This window comes from Macrotis lagotis, chromosome 2 (genome assembly GCF_037893015.1).
Source record: "Macrotis lagotis isolate mMagLag1 chromosome 2, bilby.v1.9.chrom.fasta, whole genome shotgun sequence".
NCBI lineage: Eukaryota > Metazoa > Chordata > Mammalia > Peramelemorphia > Peramelidae > Macrotis > Macrotis lagotis.
This window is the reverse complement of record NC_133659.1, coordinates 231,097,518-231,118,208: the sequence shown is the minus strand read 5'-3', so window position 1 is coordinate 231,118,208 and position 20,691 is coordinate 231,097,518. Positions and strand designations below refer to the sequence as shown.

The 20,691-nt window shown below is 34.6% G+C and overlaps 1 pseudogene; it reads right to left on the bottom strand.

The window, feature by feature from the left end:
- Positions 1-7,053: 7,053 nt before the first annotated feature.
- On the bottom strand, positions 7,054-7,167 carry LOC141515691 (U6 spliceosomal RNA; annotated as a pseudogene).
- Positions 7,168-20,691: the final 13,524 nt, after the last annotated feature.

Here is a 20,691-nt window from a genome sequence, read left to right as displayed (position 1 = left end):
CATTGCCTATTCTGATTCCTTTGTTTTCTTTTTCTTCTCTTATTGCTATTGCTTGAATTTCTGATATAATATTGAATAATTTTGGTAAAATGGGTATTCTAGTTTCACTCCTGATCATTTACAAATAATACTTTCTGATGGTTTTAAGTAGATGGCTGTTATCATTTTATAGAAAAAACTATATTTGTGTTTCCAACTATTGTTTTAAGAGGAATGAGTATTGTATTCTATCAAAATGTTTTTCTGCATCTTCTCATACGATCATATGATTTTTGTTACTTTTCTTATCTGATACAATCTACTATGTTAATAGTTTTTCTTATGTTAAACCATCCCTTTATTACTGGGATAAATACTACTTGATCATTATCTTTGTTCTACATTATAGTGATTTCCTAGCTAGTATTTTATGTAGAACTTTTGTATCCATATTCATCAATGTAATTGATTTATAATTGTTTTCTCCTTTTTTATTTTCCTGATTTAGGTATCAGCATCATTTTTTTTTTATTAAAGGAGTTTGGTAAGATTCAATTTTACCAATTAAGCAAAATAATTTATTTAATATTGGTATTAGTTGATTTTTAAGTGTCAGATAGAATTCATTTGGTGATGATGTTTCCTCTTAGATTAGTGGAATATTAATCTTTTTTTCATTTTTAATAATTTTAAAAGGTTCATTTTATTGTTTTCCCTATAACATCAACTCATAGTTTTTATTTATTAATTCAATGGCTTTCTTGATTCAGTATTATTAATCTTGCTTTAAATTTTCAGGATTTCTATTTTGGTATATGATTGGTTTTGTAATTTGTTTTAATTACATGCTCAATCTATTGATCTAGTCTTGTTTGTCTATGAAAGCATTTAGAGATATGAATTTTCCTCTGGTTACTACTTTTGATACATCTCATTAGTTTTGATATGTTGCCTCATTGTTATAATTTTCTTTAATAAAATTATTGTTTCTCTGACTTGTTCTTTGTCCCTTTTATCGAAGATTTTATTCATCTTTATTTCTTTCTTATTTTTGGTTAGGTTTATCCAGTTCAGAGAGAGAAAGGTTGAAGTATTGTACTGTTATAGTTTTGCTGACTATTCCTATCTGCAATTCATTTAACTTTTTTTTAAATAGATGGTATAGCATTTCATTTATCTGTGTTCATTATTGATATTGCTTCATTTTCTATGGTATCTTTTATAATTAAGCAGTTTCACTGTTTGACTCTTTCAATTAAATCTATTTTAACTTTTGTTTTAGATAATGATTGCTACCCTTTGCTTTTTTTCATTAGCTGAAGCATAACAAATTTTACTTGAGCCCTTTATTTTAGCTCTTTGATTTATCTTTCATCTTTAAATGCCTTCTTTGTAAACAGTGTATTGTCAGACTTTGGTTTTTAATCCATTGTGCTTATCTATTTTTTGTTTTATGGGTGAGTCCCCTTTCCCTCCTATTTCTCGATAAGGTAAAGAATATTTTTATACCTTCTAGAAATGTTTTTCTCTTTTTAATCCATTTCTGATGAGAATAATATTCTAACACTACCAGTCCTCCACCCTCATGTAACAGTTCTATTCACACTTCATTTGTATGAGATAATTGCTCCATTTTTCCTGTTCCTACCCAATTTTATTTTTTTAAGAATCATACCATCACATTCAATTTAACCCCAAACCTTCTATCTATGTAGCTAGGTGATTCAGTGGATAGAGCACTGGGCCTTGGAGTCAGGAGGACAAGAGTTCAAATTTGACCTCAGACATTTGACTTGTACTAGCTGTGTGACCTTGGACAAATCACTTAACTCTGATTGCCTCTTATTCTGGGTCATCTCCAATTGTCCTGATTCATATCTGGACATTGGCTAGATCCAAATGGTTCTGGAGGAGAAAGTGAGGCCGGTGACTTAGCACATTCCCCCTAACTCAAATCCAATTCATGTTCTTGTCATGGCATCACTTCCCCTGATGTCATGTCTTCTTTGAAAATGAAGGAACAAAACATTATTAAACTACCCTTGACCTTATTAAATCTCTTAATAATTGATCTTTCATGTTTGCTTCCTTATGTTTCTCCTCTTTCTTTTAGATGAAAATTCCCATTCAGTTCTGTTCTTTTCCTCTCAAATACCTGAAAGTCCTTTAATTAATTAAATATCCATTTTTTTCTATTCAGTATTTCACTGAGCTTTGTTGGATAGATTATTCTTGGTTGTAAACCCAGATACATTGCTACCCAGATTCATTTCCATGCCCTTCAGTCTTTTAATGAAGAAGCTGCTAAATCTTAGAACAACCTAACTGTTGCTCCATAGTATTAAACTGGTTGTTTTTTCTAGTTTTTTGTAGTATTTTTTATTGATATTTTATTTTATTTTACCAATTACATGTTATAAAAGTTTTTCAACAATCATTCACTTGCATGTTTATGTTATACAATTTTCTTCCACTCTCCCTACCCACTCCCTCCCCTCAGTAAGTGAACAGTCTAGCCAACATTACATATTAGTCATATTAGTCATTTGAGGAATTAGATCTAAGGGAAAAGACAGAAAACCATGGGATAGAAGGAAAAACATAAGAGTAATTTTTAAAAAGTGAACTTAATATTCAATCAAATTCTGTAGTTTGGTTTTTGTTTTGTTTTCTTCAACTGGATGTGGATGGCATCATGCATAACAGATCTCCCAGGCTTATCCTAGCTCTCTGAACTACCAAGAGGAGCTGTATCCATCAAAGTTGATTAACTCACAATTTGCTATTGCTGTGTCCACTGTTCTCTTGATTCTGCTCCCTTTGCTCAGCATTTGTTCCTGTAAATCTGTTCCTGCTTCTCTGGAGTCCAACCATTCATGGTTTGTAATAGAACAATAGTATAACATTCATATACCATAACTTGTTCAACCATTCCCCAATTTATTGGCTTCCCTTCAATTTCCTATTCTTTGCCACTACAAAAAGAGCAGCTATGAATATTTTAGAATATGTGGGACTTACCCCCTTTTTATGATTTCTTCTGGATATAGACCTAGTATTAATATTGCTGGGGCAAAGCATATGATGTTTTATTTCTCTTTAGGCATAGTTCCATATTGCTTTCCCAGATGGTTAGATTAGTTCACAACTCCACTAACAGTACACCAATGTCCCAATCCTCCCATAACCTCTCAACACTGATTTTTTACCCTTTTTTGTCATCTAGGTCAATTTCAGAGGTATGAGGTGATACCTCAGAGTAGTTTTAGTTTATATTTCTTTAATGAGTAATGATTTGGAGCATTTTTATATGTGATTATATATAGTTTTAATTTCTTCATTTAAAAAATTTGTGCTTATATACTTTGACCACTTATCAGTTGGCAATGATTTGTAACCTAAATTTGATTCAATTCTCTATATATTTTAGAAATGAGACCTTTAAGGGCAGCTAGATGGTGTAGTGGATAAAGCATCGACCCTGGAGTCAAGAGGCCCTGAGTTCAAATTCAAATTCAGACATTTAATAATTACCTTGCTGTGTGACCTTGGGTAAGTCATTCAACACTGTTGCCTTACAAAAAAAAAATGAGACCTTTATCAGAGCCCCTACCTGTGAAAATTGTTTCCCAGATTTCTGTTTTCCTTCTAATCTTGGTTACATTGGTTTTTATTAGTGCAAAACCTTTTAAATTTAATAGAGTCAAAAAAGATCTATTTTGCCATTTATAATATACTCTACTTCTTGTTTGGTCATAAGCTTCCCCCCTTTCCTTAGATCTAACGATAGAGTATTTCTCGATCTCTTAATTGGTCTATGGTTCTGCCCTTTATGTCTAAATCCTGTAACTATTTGGACCTTATTTTGGTACAGAGTGAGAGGTATGGATCTATACCTAGTTTGGGAATACTGTTTTCCAATCTTCTAAAAAATTTTTGTTGAATAGTGAATATTTATCTCAAAAGTTTATGTCTTTGGGTTTGTCAAATAGTAGACCACTATAGTTATTTACTACTGTTTATTGTGTACCTGTCCTAATCCACTTGCCCATTCTTCTATTTCTTTTTTTCCCAACAATGTTTTTTGTTTTTTGTTTATTTATTTTATAGTATTACAATAATATGGTGATGAAAAAGATGAGAAATCTTAAGAATAGTGAGAGAGAGAAAAAAGTACTTCAGTCTGTGTTCAAATTCCAATGGCTTTGGCTGTGGAATGAGTTACTTTCCCCATCATAGCCACCAGAGAAGTTGCTTCAATATTTTTCCCACAGTTGCTGTCCCTAGATGTATTTCCCTCCACTCTATTCCTCCCCATTCTCATATACTCCATTCTATCTCTCCTTTCTTTCTGTCCCTGTTCAGAAGTGTGTTGTATCTCCCTCTCCCATGGTCTTCCCTCTTTTATACCTACTTCCCCCTTCCCTCTCCCATTCCCCCTTATTCCATCCCTTTTCTCTCATTTTTCTCTAGGGTAAGATAGATTTCTATACCCTATTAAGTGTGTGTGTGTGTGTGTGTGTGTGTGTGTGTGTGTGTGTGTGTGTGTCTATGTGTGTTATTTCCTCTCTGAGCCATTTCTAATGAGATTGAAGACTCACTCATTCCCCCTTACCTTCCCTGTTCTACTCCATTGCAAAACATTTTTTGACTTGCCTTTCTCTTCCTCCAAATACTTTCCTTTATCACCCACTGACTCCATCTTTTTACAATACTATACTATTATTTTCAGTTCCTTCCTGTGCCTTGTCCACATATGCTCCTTCTAACTGCTCTTATAAATAACAAAGTTCATATGAGTTATCAGTATCTTCTTCCCATGCAGGAATATAAACAGTTCAACATCATTAAGTTCCTCATAATTAGAACTTCTCATCCACCTGCACTATGGTTCACCTGAGTCCTGTACTTGGAGATCAAACTTACTGTTCAGCTCTGATTCTTTCAATAAGAAAGTTTGAAAGTACCCCATTTCATTGAAAGTCCATCTTTTCCCCTGAAAGAGGATGTTCAGTTTTATGGGATAGTTGATTCTCAATTGTAAACCAAGATCCTTTGTCTTCCAGAATATCATATTCCAATCCCTACAAGCCCTTAATGAAGACATGGCCAGATCCTGTGTAATCCTGACTATGGAGCCTCAGTAGTTGAATTGTTTGTTTCTGGCAGCTTTTAGTATTTTCACTTTGACTTGGGAGTTTTGGAATTTGGCTATAATATTCCTGGAAGTTTTTCTTTTGGGATCTCTTCCAGGAGGTGATCAGTGAATTCCCTCAATTTCTATTTTACCTTTTCCTTCTAGGATCTCAGGGTAATTTTGCTGTATTATTTCTTGAAAAATAAAGTCTAGGCTCTTTTTTTCTCATCATGAATTTCAGGTAGTCCAATAATTTTTAAATGATCTCTTCTGGTTCTGTTTTCATTTAATAAAGCAAGTAGAAGGAGCTTTTGTAGATGAAGCACAGGAGAGCTGAATTTGAAGATGCAGTATAGTGTAAAACTGGAGTCAATGGCTAAAATGGAAATGTAATGGGAGTAAGAGAAAGGAGAGGTGGAATAGGCTAAGATATTTCATATAATAAGATTTTTTTTATTACAATAGCAACAGTAGAAAAATGTGGAAGTAGCTTTTTTAATGGACTTATCCTAAAGAATGTGATCTACCAGGGTGGCTAGGTGGGCGCAGTGGATAAAGCACTGGCCCTGGAGTCAGGAGTACCCGGGTTCAAATCTGGTCTCAGACACTTAATAATTACCTAGCTGTGTGGCCTTGGGCAAGTCACTTAACCCCATTTGCCTTGCAAAAACTGAAAAAAAAAAGAATGTGATCTACCTACGACAGAGCTGGCGGTATTGGAACACAGACTGACGTGCATTTATTATTATTATTTGGGGGGGGAGATTGCAGGGCAGATGTGGTTGGGTGGCTTGCCCAGGGTCACACAGTTGAGTGACTGTTGGGTGTCTGGGGCCAGATTTAAGCTCAGTTGCTCCTGACTCCAGGTTCGGTGCACCATCCACTGTTCCACCTAGCTGTCTCCATTATTATTATTATTAGTAGTAGTAGTAGTAGTATTAGTATTAGTATTAGTATTATTATTGTTGTTGTTGTTGTTGTTGTTGTTGTTGTTATTATTTTTATTATTTTTATTTTTTCCTCTTTCCTTTACTTTATTGCTCATGAGGGTCTATATTTTTAGGGGGAGAAGGGGTATTATGTTTACTCTTAAACAAGAATATTTTAGTAATGTATAAAAAATCATGTGTACAAAAATAAAATAAATATAAATAAAATAAAATAAATAAAGAAAAATAAAAAAATAAAATAAAAATGAATAAAAATAAATAAATAAAAATTAAAAATTAAAAAAATTATTTAAGATTTTTGCCTCAATGTTCATTAGGGAGATTGTTCTATTATTTTCTTTGTCTATTTTGACTTGTCCTGGTTTAGGTATCAGAACCATATGGTGCCATAAAAAATAATTTGACAGAACTCTTTCGCCAATTTTTAAAATACTTTATGGAGAATTTGAATTAATTGTTCCTTAAATGTTTGATAGAATTCACTTGTAAATTCATCTGAACCTGGATATTTTTCTTAGGGAGTTTATTGATGGTTTCTTCAATTTCTTCTTTTGAAATGGAGTTAATTAAGTATGTTATTTCCTCTTGTGTTAATCTGGGTAGTTTGTATTTTTTTGTAAATATTCATCTATTTCACTCAGATTATTAATTTTTTGGCATATAATTGGGCAAAATAGTTGTTTTTTTTTAATCAGAGTAAAACAGTTTTTTCATAAAACCAACTCTTAGCTTTATTGATTAGATCAATGGTTCTTTCACTTTTATTAATCTTTCTTTTGATTTTCAGAATTTCTAATTTAAATAAGGGAACTTTGATTTGTTCTTTTCCTAGCTTTTTTTGGTTGCATCAATTCATTGATCACTTCTTTCTCTGTTTTTATCATATATAGTTATATAAAAAAAACTGCTTTGGCTGTATCACATAAATTTTTCTATGTTGTTTCATTGTTATCATTTTCTTGGATGAAATGATTGATTATTTCCATGATAATTTTTGATCCTCTCATTCTTCACGAATTTGCATGCCATCCTGGCCCAGAGGCCATACTAATCTTCTCTGTATTGTTCCAATTTTAGTATATGTGTTGCTGAAGCGAGCACAATCCTCTCATTCTTTAAAATTACTTTATTTAATTTCCAATTAAGTTTTGGTTTATCTTTCCATGACCCTTTATTACATGTAATTTTTACTGCATTATGATCTGCAAAGTATGCATTTATTATTTCTGCCTTTCTGCATTTGATTGTAAGATTTTTATGCCCTTGTACATGATCAATTTTGATATAGGTGCCATGTACTGCAAAGAAAAATGTATATTCTTTTCTATCCCCATTCAGTTTTCTACAGAGGCCCAGCATATCTAAGTATTCTAAGATTTTATTCACCTTCTTAACTTGCATCTTGTTTATTTTCTTTTTTTTTGGCAAGGCAATGGGGTTAAGTGACTTGCCCAAGGTCTCACAGCTAGGCAATTATTTAAGTGTCTGAGGCCAGATTTGAACTCAGGTCCTCCTTGTACTCTATCCATTGCACCACCCAGCTGCCCTACTTCTTGTTTATTTTTATTTTTTTATTAGATTTATCTAATTCTGAGAGAGAGGTTGAGGTCCTCTTGTATTATGGTTTTTCTGTCTTTGTCTCCTTTTAGAATTTTGATGTTATTCCACTAGATGATATATGTTTAATAATGTTTCAACTTCATTTACTATAATGACTTTTAAGAATATTTAGTTTGGGGGCAGAGACAAGATGGTGGTGTGAAGACAGCATTTCCCAGGAACTCCAACCCCACAACCCCACAAAAAACAAAAGATGTCTCTAACCAAAATTTAGAGGAGGCAGAACCCACAGAAAGACTGAATGATACATTTTCCCAGTTCAAAATAACTTAGAAGTTCCACAGTAAAGGTGTGTTTCACCAGGATCAGGCTTTGGAAAAAAAGCCACAGTGCAGCCCAGCCTAGCCCAGAGATCACCTGCAACAGCTTGAAGGGATGGTTGAGAGAACTCTACTGCACCTGGGTGAGTGTGGCGTAAGGAGCACAGCCACAGAATCTGCAGCAAGAATGGGGAGAAAGCAGCCTGCACCCCCAGAGACAGTAAGGGGAGTTTGAAGAGGTTTCTCTGCTCTCCCTGGGGTAGGACTCTGTTGTTTGCTTACACTCACATGTTGTAGTTTGGCCTTCCATACTAAAGAACCAAGCTGGATTCCCTCCTTATAGCCCCAGGGCAGGGGGAAGTCCAGGGCCTATCTACATATCAAAGCACAGACTAGAGAGCATAAGACTTTCAAGGAATAAAGGTCCCAGTGAGGTGGCCCAAAAGAAAACCAACAACCCCAAAGCCTTGGAAGTGCTGTAATTAGTCTTGGGCTGAGGAAATGAGTAAACAACAGAAAAAGAAGAGTCTGACCATAGAGAATTACTTTAGTCTCATGGAAGAACAAAACACATACTCAGATGATGACCAAAATTAAAGTTTCCATATCCAAAAGCTCCAAGAGGAATAGAAAATGGGCTCAGACTATGGATGACCTCAAAAAAGACTTTGAAAAGCAATTAAGGGAGGTGAGGAAAAATTGGGAGGAGAAATGAGAGTGATGCAGAAAAATCATGAAAACCAAATCAAAAACTTGGTGAAAGATATACAAAAAATACTGAAGAAAATATTATATTAGAAACCAGTTTAAGCCTAATGGAAAAAAAGCAAAACAAAAGGTAAATGAGGAGAAGAATGCCTTAAAAAAGCAGAACTGGCCATCTGGCAAAGGAGATAAAAAAGCTCTCTGAAGAAAATAACTCCTTCAAATGCAGAATGAAACTAAAGGAAACTGTTGACTTTGCAAGAAATCAGAAAGAAATAAAACTCTTGCAAAAAAAGCCAAAAATTAGAAGAAAATGTGAAATATCTCATTGGAAAAACAACTGACCTCAAAAACAGATCAGAAAAAATAATTTTAAAATGATTGGGCTATCTGAAATCCAAGACCAGAAGAAGAGCCTTGACTTCATTTTTCAAGAAATAATACAGCAAAATTGTCCTGAGATCCTAGAAGCTGAGGTTAAAATAGAAATAGAGAGAATTCCCCAGTCACCCCCTGAAAGAGATCCCAAAAGAAAAACTTCCAGTAATATTATAACCAAATTCCAAAACTCCCAAATCAAAGAGAAAATTCTAAAAGGTGCCAGAAACAAGCAATTCAACTACAGAAGCTCCATAATCAGTATTATACAGGATCTGGCAGCATCTACATTAAGAGTTTGTAGGGATTGGAATATGATATTCCAGAAGGCAAAAGATCTTGGTTTACAACTGAGAATCAACTACCCAGCAAAACTGAACATCCTCTTTCAGAGGAAAAGATGGACTTTCAATGAAACAGGGGACTTTCAAACTTTCCTATTGAGACGACAAGAGCTGAAAAAAAAGTTTGATTTCCAAGTACAGGACTCTGGTGAACCATAGAGGGAATGGAAGAGAGGGACTAACTATGAGGAACATGATGATGTTGAACTGTTTGTATCCCTGCATGGGAAGAAGATATTGATAACTCATAAGTACTTTCTCATTTATAACAGCTCTTAGAAGGAGCATATATAGAGAGGACATAGGAAGGAGCGGAATATAATGGTATGATGTGGTAAAGGGATGGAGTCAGTGGGTGATGTGGGAAAGTACTGGGAGGAAGGAAAAGGAGATGAAGAAGCAGCTGAGAGATTTCACATAAGAGTCAAGAAAAAGCTTTTTCAGTGGATTGGAGGTGGGGAAGGCAAGGGGGAATGAATGAGCCTTCATTCTCTTAGGAAATGACTCAGGGAAGGAAACAACATACACACTTAATAGGATGAGGAAATCTATCTTGCCCTGGAGAAGCATGGGGGGAAAGGGACGGGATGAGGGGGAATGTGGGGAGGGAAGGGGGGAATAGGTGATAGAAGAGAAGGAAGATCAAGGGAGAGGGTACTCAGATGCAACACACTTTTGGACAGGGCCAGGATGAAAGGAGAGAAAGAACAGAATAAATGAGAGTGGGGAGAAATAGAGTGGAGATACAGCTAGTAATAGTAACTGAGGGAAAAATATTGAAGCAACTCACCCCAGAGACAGAGCCATTGAAATCTGAACACAGTCTGAAGTACAATTTTTTTTTCTCTCTCTCTCTATTCTTGAGGTTTCTCATCTTCTTGGGGGAGGGGGAGGAGGTTTATGTTTATTCTTATGTTTGCTCTTATAACATTCAATTTATGTCAATATATAGCATGGAAAGAATGTAGAGATTGTCAGACAGCCTTGGGAGGAGGGGGGAGGGGAAATTGTAGAATTCAGAGCCTTGAAAAAAATAATGGCTATATATTACTATTGTATATAATTGGAAAACAACTAAAATCTTAAAATGTTAAAAAAAATAAATTGTGGAAGGCTCTTTGCTCCTTAGATGTTAAAAAAGATGTAGTTTCCTTATCCCTTTTAATGAGATCTATTTTTGCTTTTGCTTTATCTGAGACCAGAATCACTACTCCTGATTTTTTACTTCTGCTGAAACATAATATATTTTGCTCCAGCCTTTTACTTTTACCCTTTGTTTATCTTTGCTTCAAATGTTTTCCTTATAAACAAATATTTTAGGATTCTGGTTTTTAATCCATTCTGCTATTCATATTCTGGTTCATGGGAGAGTTCATCCCATTCATGTTTATAGTTAAGATTGCTCATTCTTATTTCCCTCCATGCTTTCTTCTCCTGTTTGTACTTTTCTTTTTCATTTCCTCTTATTCCTCCTCATCAATGTTTTGCTTCCTCATCCCTTTAACTTTTCTGTTAAATTTTAACTTTATCTTCCCTTTTTGTCAGTCCCGTCTTCCCTTTTTTCCCTTTCTACCCCTCCCCCACTTGTATTTTCCCAAGTTACAAAATTTCCCTCCACCCTCCCTTCCCCCCCCCTCCTGAATAGAGAACAGTCAAGTTAGTACTTTACATACATATTTTGTTAAATATATTTACAAATTAGTAATTTTTGACATGAGGAATTAGGATTAAGGGAAAGAGATATATAACAGATAATTTTTATAAAGTATTCCCCAGATTTGGAAGGGTTGGGTTTTTTTCTGCATATTTTGCTTTGTTGTGTTTTGTTTTTCCTTCCTCTGGTTGGTGATAATATAGTCCATAACCAGTCAAATACAGTTATCCTAGCTCTCTCTGGGCTGCTGAGAAGAGCTGCTTCTCAAGGATGTTCATCTCATAATGCTGTTGGTGTGTACATTGTTCTCTTGGTTCTACTCCCTTTGCTCAGCATCAGATCCCATAAGCCATTCCATGCTATTCTAGAGTCCGACCCTTTATGGTTTCTTATAGAACAATAGTATTCCATAGCATTCATGTACTATAACTTGTTTAATCATTCCTCAATTGATAGACATCCCCTCAATTTCCAATTCTTTGCCACAACAAAAGAGCTGCTATGAATATTTTGGAACACATAGGACTTTTCCTAATTTTCATAATTTCTTCTGAATATAGAGACTTAGAACTGGAATTGTTGAGTCAAAGGCAATGAACAGTTTTATTACTCTTTGGGCATAGTTCATATTGTTCTCCAGAATGGTTGGATCCATTCACAATTCCACCAGCAATGCAACAATGTCCCAGTCCTTCCACAACCTCTCCAATGTTGATCATCTTCCCCTTTTCTCCTCTTGGCTAATCTAATAGATGTGAGATGATATTTCATTGTTGTTTTAATTTGCATTTCTCTAATTTGGAGCATTTTTTTCATAGGATTATATATAGCTTTAATTTCTTCCTTTGAAAACTGTCCAAATCCTTTGACCATTTATCATTTGGGGAATGACTTATGATCTTATAAATTTGATGCAATTCTCTATATATTTTAGGGTTTTTTTAGGTTGTTTTTTTTTTGCAAGGCAAATGGGGTTAAGTGGATTGCCCAAGGCCACACAGCTAGGTAATTATTAAGTGTCTGAGACCATATTTGAACCCAGGTACTCCTGACTCCAAGGTGGGTGCTTTATCCACTACACCACCTAGCTGCCCCAAGAAATGAGACCTTTACCAGAACTCCTGGTTGTGGAGATTGTTTCCCAGCTTTCTGCTTTCCTTCTAATTTTGGCAATATTGATTTTATTAGTGCAAAACCTTTTTAATTTAATATAGCCAAAATCATTTACTTTGCAATTTAAAAATCTGCTCTAATTCTTATTTGGTCATAAATTTATCCCCTTTCCATAGATCAGATAGATAATTTTTTAGTCTATTAATTTAAGCTATGATATAGCTCTTTATGTCTAAATCCTGTACCCATTTTGACCTTAATTTGATACATGGTGTGAGATGTGGTTCTGTGCCTAGTTTTTGCCATACTATTTTCCAGTTTTCCAAACAATTTTTGTCAAATAGTGAGTTCTTATCCCAGATACTGATGTCTTTGGGTTTGTCAAATAGTAGATTGCTGTAGTCATTTACTGCAGTTTCTTTTGAACCTATCCTAATCCATTATTCTATTTCTTTTGCAAGGCAATAGGGTTAAGTGACTTGCCCAAGGTCACACAGCTAGGAAATTATTAAGTATCTAAGACTGGATTTGAACTCAGGTCCTCCTGACTCCTGGGCATAGGCTCTATCCACTGCACTTGGGCTCTATTCATGGTGCCCACCTATTTGCCCCCAATTACTCTATTTCTTAACGAGTACCAGGCAGTTTTTTTAGGTTGTTTTATTTTGTTTTGTTTTTGCAAGGCAATGGAGTTCAGTGGCTTGCCCAAGGCTACACAGCTAGGTAATCATTAAGTATCTGAGGCCGGATTTGAACTCAGGTACTCTTGTCTCCAGCGCCAGTGCTCTATTCACTGTGCCACCTAGCTGCTCCTAGTACCAGGAAATTTTGATGACTGCTGCTTTATAGTATAGTTTTAGATCTGGTAGAGCTAGGTCACCTTCCTTACCACTTTTTTTCATCAGTTCCCTTTCTATTCTTGCCCTTCTGTCTTTCCAGATGAATTTTGTTACTATTTTTTTCTAGCTCAATAAAGTAGTTATTTGGTAGTTTGATTGATATGGTACTGAATAAGTAATTTAACTTGGGTAGAATTGTTGTTTTTATTATATTAGCTTGACCATGAGCATTTGACATTTTTTTCAATAATTTAGATCTGACTTTATTTGAGTGAGAAGTGCTTTGTAATTATGTTCATACAATTTCTGAGTTTGTCTTGGGAGGTAGATATGCAAGTAAGTAATTTTGTCTACAGTTATTGAAAAATGGAATTTCTCTCTCTTGCTCTTGGGTTTTGTTGTTCATATATAGAAATGATGATGATTTATGTGGATCTATTTTATATCCCGCTATGTTGCTGAATTTCTTAATTGTTTCAAGGAGTTTTTTTAAGATGATTTTCTTGGGTTCTCTAGGTATACTCTCATCTCATCTGCAAAGAATGAAAGTTTTGCTTCCTCATTGCGAATTATGATTCCTTCTCTTATTGCTACTGCTAGCATTTCTAATACTACATTGAATAGTAATTGTGATAATGGGCATCCTTTTTTAACCCCTGATTTTATTGGACATGCTCCAAGTTTATTCTCATTACATATAATATTTGTTGATGGTTTTAGATAGATACTATTTATTATTTTAAGGAAAACATTTATTCCTAAACTTTCTAGTGTTTTTAATAGAAATGGATGTTGTATTTTGTCAAAGGCTTTTTCAGCATCTATTGAGATAATCATATGATTTCTGTTGATTTTGCTATTAATATGTTTAATTATGTTAAGTGTTTTCCTAATGTTGAACCATCTCTGCCTGCCTGGTGTAAATCCAACCTATTCATGGTGTATTATCCTGGTAATAACTTGCTATTATTGGTCTCATTGCTAAAATTTTTTTACTAAGATTCTTGCATTGGGGGTGGCTAGGTGGCGCAGTGGATAGATCACCAGCCCTGGAGTCAGGAGTACCTGAGTTCAAATCCGGCCTCAGACACTTAATGATTACCTAGCTGTGTGGCCTTGGGCAAGCCATTTAACCCCATTGCCTTTCAAAAAAAAAAACTAAAATAAAAGATTCTTGCATCAATATACATTGGGGAGATTGGTTTATAATTTTCTTTTTTTTTTTTTTGGTTCTTCCAGGTTTAGATATCAGCACCAATTTGCCAGTCTTTACATTGTTTCCAATGTTATACATTGATCCAAATTGAATGTGAAGAGAGAGAAATCATATCCTTAAGGAAGAAACATAATGTATAAGAAATAGCAAGATCAGACAATAAGATATCAGGTTTTTTCCTAAATTAAAGATAATAGTCCTTGGTCTTTGTTCAAGCTCCACAGTTCTTTCTCTGGATACAGATGGTATTCCTGGAAACTTTTTCTTAGGGAGTTTATTGATGGTTTCTTCAATTTCTTTTTCTTTTTTTTGTTTTTGTTTTTGTTTTTTTAGATTTTTGCAAGGCAAATGGGGTTAAGTGGCTTGCCCAAGGCCACACAGCTAGGTAATCATTAAGTGTCTGAGACTGGATTTGAACCCAGGTACTCCTGACTCCAAGGCCAGTGCTTTATCAACTATGCCACCTAGCTGCCCCTCAATTTCTTTTTCTGAAATGGGGTTATTCAAGTAATTCATTTCCTCTTCTGTTAATCTGGGCAGTTTGTATTTTTTGGAAATATTCAACCATTTCACTCAAGTTATCCAATTTATTGGCATACAGTTTGGCAAAGTAGCTCCAAATTATCTCTTTATTCTTATTTCCTTCTCATTGGTCATTAGTTCACCCTTTTCATTTTTGACACTGGTAATTTGATTACTTTCTTTTTTTTTTTTAAATCAGATTAACCAAAGGCTTGTCTATTTTATTGGTCTTTTCATAAATCCAACTCTTAATTTTATTTATGAGATCAATTATTTTCTTGCTTCCAATTTTATTAATCTCTCTCTTGATTTCCAGAATTTTTAATTTCATATTTAATTGGGGATGTTTAATTTGTTCTTTTTCTAGTATTTTTAGTTGCATACCTGATTCATTGATATCCTCTTTCTCTATTTTATTCATAGAGGCATTTAGAGATATAAAGTTTCCCCTCAAGACTGCCTTGGCTGCATCCCATAAATTTTGGTATGATGTCTCATTATTATCAATTTCTTGGATATAATTATTGATTATTTCTATTATTTTTTGTTTGATCCACCTATTGTTTAAGATAAAGTTATTTGTTTTCTAATTAGTTCTTGGTTCATCTCTCTCTGACCCTTTATTACATGTAATTTTTATTGTACAATGATCTGAGAAATGTGTATTTATAGTTTCTGCCTTTCTGTATTTGATTATAAAGCTTTTGTGCCCTAGTACATGGTCAGTTTTGGTGAAGGTGCATGTACTGCTGAGAAAAAAGGTATATTCTTTTCTATCCCCATTCTGTTTCATCCAGAGGTCTATCTTATCTAAACTTTCTAAGATTTCATTTATCTTCTTAACTTCCTTCTTGTTTATTTTGTTGATAGATTTATCTAGTTCTGAGAGAGGGAGGTTGAGGTCCTCCATTATTAAAATTTTGCTGTCTATGTCTCCTTTTAGTTCATTCAGCTTTTCCTCTAGGAATTTGGATGCTATACCTTTAGGTGCATACATGTTTGATATTGAAATGGCTTCATTACTGATGGCACCTTTTAAGATGTAGTTTTCTTCCTTATCCCTTTTAATGAGATTGATTTTTGCTTTTACTTTGTCTGATATTAGGACCACTATAGCAGATTTTTTACTTCAGCTGAGGCATAATGTATTTTGCTCCAACCTTTTACCTTTATCCTTTGTGTATCTCTCTGCTTTAAATGTGTTTCTTGTGAACAGCATATTGTAAGATGCTAGTTTTCTGCTATACACTTCTGTTTTATGGGACAGCTCATTCTAGTCACATTTACAGTTAAGATTACTAATTCTGTATTTCCCCCCATGCTATCTTTCTCTATTTATAATTATCCTTTTCTCTTATACCACCTCCCCAAAATTTTACTATCTTTCCCATTTGTCTTTTAAAAATTTAACTTTCAGTTTATTTTCATTTATACCTCTCCTTCCATTTTATCAGTCCCTTCTTCCCTTATCCCTTCCCAGTCCCCCCCCCCGTAAATTAAGTTAGATTTTTAAACCCAAGTAGGAATGTATCTTATTTCCTCACTGGGTATTGAATAGAATTTACTCAGCATTCACATTCTCCATTCTCTCTAAAATTATAAATCTTTGTGCCATTATTTATTGCTCTAATATTTTTAATCATGTATCATCACTTCTGGCCATGATGGCAGAGAGAAGATAGGCACAGTTCTAAAATCGCCTGATCTATCCCTATATATGATATGAAACAAACCTCTTAACAGAAATCTGATCATCAAAACCCAGAAATAAAAGCCTGGAGAAAGGACATCTACCTCAGAATTTGTCTTCCATAGTCATGGGTGAGTCTGGGTACAGAGAGTAGTGGATCAGCCTGATTAATGGCAAGGTTGGAGCCCAGGACCCTGAGGGCCAAAGAACTGGACCTGCTTGATCAGCAGTGGGGCTAGAGCCTGGTCAAACATGGGGGCTTGGGTCAACTAGGGAGCAGAGGCATTTGTGTTGATACTGACAGTCTGGTACTTGCTGACAGGGCTAGGGGTAGAGGTCCAGCACAGTAGAGCTGAATCCAAGCCTCCATTTCAGCTGAAGCCTCTTCCCAGAACAAACACAATTACATATCTTCTGTCCTAGGCACAGGTGCATGAGCAGCAGTTTCAGCAGTTTACCACACTAGCTGACGATAGGGAGAGAGATTACCTCACCCCATGTTATAGTCCACCACTGATTGAAGAAAAAAGTATTTAACAGCTTCAATCACTCCCTTCAGGCCAAGGGAGAGGGACTCAATCAAGTTCACAGACACTCCAGAGAAAGAAACCAACACCCCCTACTGACCAGCTGGATAAATAGCACTTAGTGAGCAAATCCTCTAGCACCTCCTACTGGCCAGCTGGAGATATTACACTCAATGAGTAAAGCCTCTAAGGATCCCAGCACCAAACCTATGTGAACCAGCCTCTCCCCAACTCAAGGTCTTAGCAAAATGAAGCAAGGTCAGCAGAAAGGTGGATCCATAGAAAAATTCTTGGAAGGAAAATCCCCTAACTCTGAGATACCTAAAGCCTCTGAGGAGAATATGATCTGGTCTGTAGCACAGAAAGACTTCCTTGAAATAAGGAAGGAGCTTAAAAATCAATTGGAAAATTTGGGAAGAGAAACCCAAGAGAAGATTATCACTGTGCAACAAGAAAACAAATCATTGGAAAATGCAATTGGACAAATACAAAATGAGAATAATTCTCTCAGATCCTCAACAGGACAAATACAAAATGATGGATACTCAGAATTTTCTATGACTCAGATATAATGATTTAAAAACACTTACTCCTTAAAAAGAGGGACAGGAAGGAAATGGGAGGAAGGAGGGTATTGAATGGGGGTAAACTTCATTGCAGTATGAGGTACAAAAAAATCTATGGTAATAGAGGGGAAGAAGGGAGACGATGAGAAACACCTGAATCTTCCTCTCATCAGATTGGGTTAAAGTTAACTTACACACACACTCAGTTAACTTAAAAAACATCTTACCTTTAAAATATTAAAAGGGGAGGTGGAGCACAGAGTGGGGGAGTAAAAGGGGAACTAACAGAAGGAAGTGAAGGGAAAAGGGAAAAAGGGAAGGGGGAAAGAAAGGGGAGGGAGGTGGGCATAGGAGGGCAAACACTCTGAAGGGGATGGTATTCAGAAACAAAATACTGGTGAATATGGATAAATGGGAAAAAGGGGAAAAATACAGAGGGAAGATACCATGGAGGGCATTAAAAAGTTAGTAATTATAACTTTGAATGTGAAAAGGATGAACTCTCCCTTAAAATGAAGGCAAATAGCAGAGTGGATTAAAAACCAGATTTCTACAATATGCTGCTTACAAGAAACTCATCTGAAGCAGAGAGATACATATAGAGTAGGGGCAGTTGGAGTAAAATATATTTTGCTTCAGCTGAAGTAAAAAAAGCAGGGGTAGCAATCCTTATCTCAGACAAAGCAGATGCAAAAATAGATAGCTAGCATTAAAAGAGATAAAGAAGGAAACTATATATTCTCCTATAAGGTACCATGGACAATAAAGTGATTTCAATCCTGAACACATATATGCATCTAATAGGATAGTATCCAAATTTTTAGAGGAAAAGCTGAAAGAACTACAGGAAGACATAGACATCAAAACTCTATTAGTGGGAGACCTCAATCTAATGCTCTCAGATTTAGATAAATCAAATCATAAAATAAACAAGAAAGAAGTTAAGGGAGTAAATAGACTGTTAAAAAAAACCTAGATATAATAGATGTATGGAGGAAATTGAATGAGGATAGAATGGAATATACCTTTTTCTTGGCAGTACATGACACTTATACAAAAATTGACCATATACTAGGGCATAAAAACCTAATAATAAGTTGTGGTAAAGCAGAAATAGTGAATACATCTTTCTCAGTCACAATGCAATAAAAATCACGTGCAATATTCGGCAGGGAGATATAGACCGAGAACTAATCAGAAACTGAATAACTTCATTTTAAAGAATGAGTGGATCAAACAACAAATTATGGAAGGAAATAATTATTTTATCCTAGATAATGAAAATAATAAAACAACATACCAAAACCTATGGGATTTACTCAAAATGGCTGTCAGGGAATATATTATATTTTTAAATGCTTATATAAGGGGCGGCTAGGTAGCATAGTGGATAAAGCACTGGCCCTGGAGTCAGGAGTACCTGGGTTCAAATCTGGTCTCAGACACTTAATAATTACCTAGCTGTGTGGCCTTGGGCAAGCCACTTAACCCCATTTGCCTTGCAAAAACCTGAAAAAAATGCTTATATGAATAAATTAGTGAAAGAGGAAATCAATGAACCAAATATGCAACTAAAAAAGAACATATTCCCCCAATTAAATACCAAATTAAATATTCTAAAAATTAAAGGAGAAATTAATAAAACTGAAATTAAAAAATTATTGATTTAATAAATAAAACCAAGAGTTGGTTTTATGAAAAAAAAAAACACTAAAATAGATAAACCTGTGGTCAATTTTATTATAAAAAAGAAAGAAAACCAAATTGCTAGTATCATAAATGAAAAAGGTGAACTCACCACTAATGAGGAGGAAATTGAAGTAATAATTCAAAATTATTTTGCTGAACTCTATGCCAATAAATTTGACAATCTAAAGTGAAATGGATGAATATTTACAAAATATAAGTTGCCCAGGGTAAATGAAGAGGAGATTAAATACCTAAACAACCCTATCTCAGGAAAAAAAAGAAATTCAACAAGCCATCTTTGAACTCCCTAAGAAAACCTCTCCAGGGTCTGATGGATTCACAAGTAAATTCTATCAAACATTTAAGGAACAATTGTTTCCAATTCTATATAAACTCTTTGGAAAAATAGGTGAAGATGGAACTCGACCTAACTCTTTCTATGACACCAATATGGTGCTGATACCTAAACCAAGAAGAGTTAAAAACAGAGAAAGAAAATTATAGACTTATCTTCCTGATGAATATAGATGCAAAAATCTTAAATAAAGTCTTAGCAAAATGATTGCAACAAGTTATCACTAGGATAATACATTTTGACCAAGCAAACTTTATCCCAGGAATGCAGGGTTGGTTCAATATTAGGAATACTGTTAGTATAATTAATTAGATCAACCACAAACCTATCAGAAACTATATGATTATATCCATAGATGCTGAAAAAACTTTTGACAAAATACAGCATCCATTTCTACTAAAAACACTAGAGAGTGTAGGAATAAATGGACTGTTCCTTAGAATAATAAGCAGAATGTATCTGAAACCATCAACAAGCATTATATTCAAAGGGGAGAGGCTAGAGGCATTCCCAATAAGATCAGGGGTGAAACAAGTATGCTCATTATCACCACTTCTATTCAATATCATATTAGAAATGTTAGCTCCAGCAATTAGAGAAGAAAAAGAAATTGAAGGAATTAGAATTGGGAAAGAAGAAACTAAACTCTCATTCTTTGCAGATGACATGATGGTATCCCTAGAGAATCACAGGAAATCATCCAAAAACTACTGGAAACAATTAGCAATTTTAGCAAAGTTGCAGGATATAAAATAAGCCCTCATAAATGCTCAACTTTTCTACACATGACTAGCAAGATACAACAGGAAGAGCTATAAAGAGAAATCCCCTTCAAAGTAACCTCAGACAATATAAAATACCTGGGAGTCTATTTGTCAAGGCAGACTCAGAAACATTTTGAAAATAATTACAAAACACTTCTCACACAAATTAAATTAAATTTAAATAACTCAGCAAACATGAACTGCTCATGGATAGGTTGAGCTTATATAATAAAAATGACAATTCTACCCAAATTAAACTATCTGTTTAGTGCCCAAAATTCCAAAAAATCACTTTAATGAGTTAGAAAAAGTTGTAAGTAAATTCATATGGAGAAGTAAAAAGTCAAGAATTTCTAGGAATTCAATGAAAAAAAGTGCAAAAG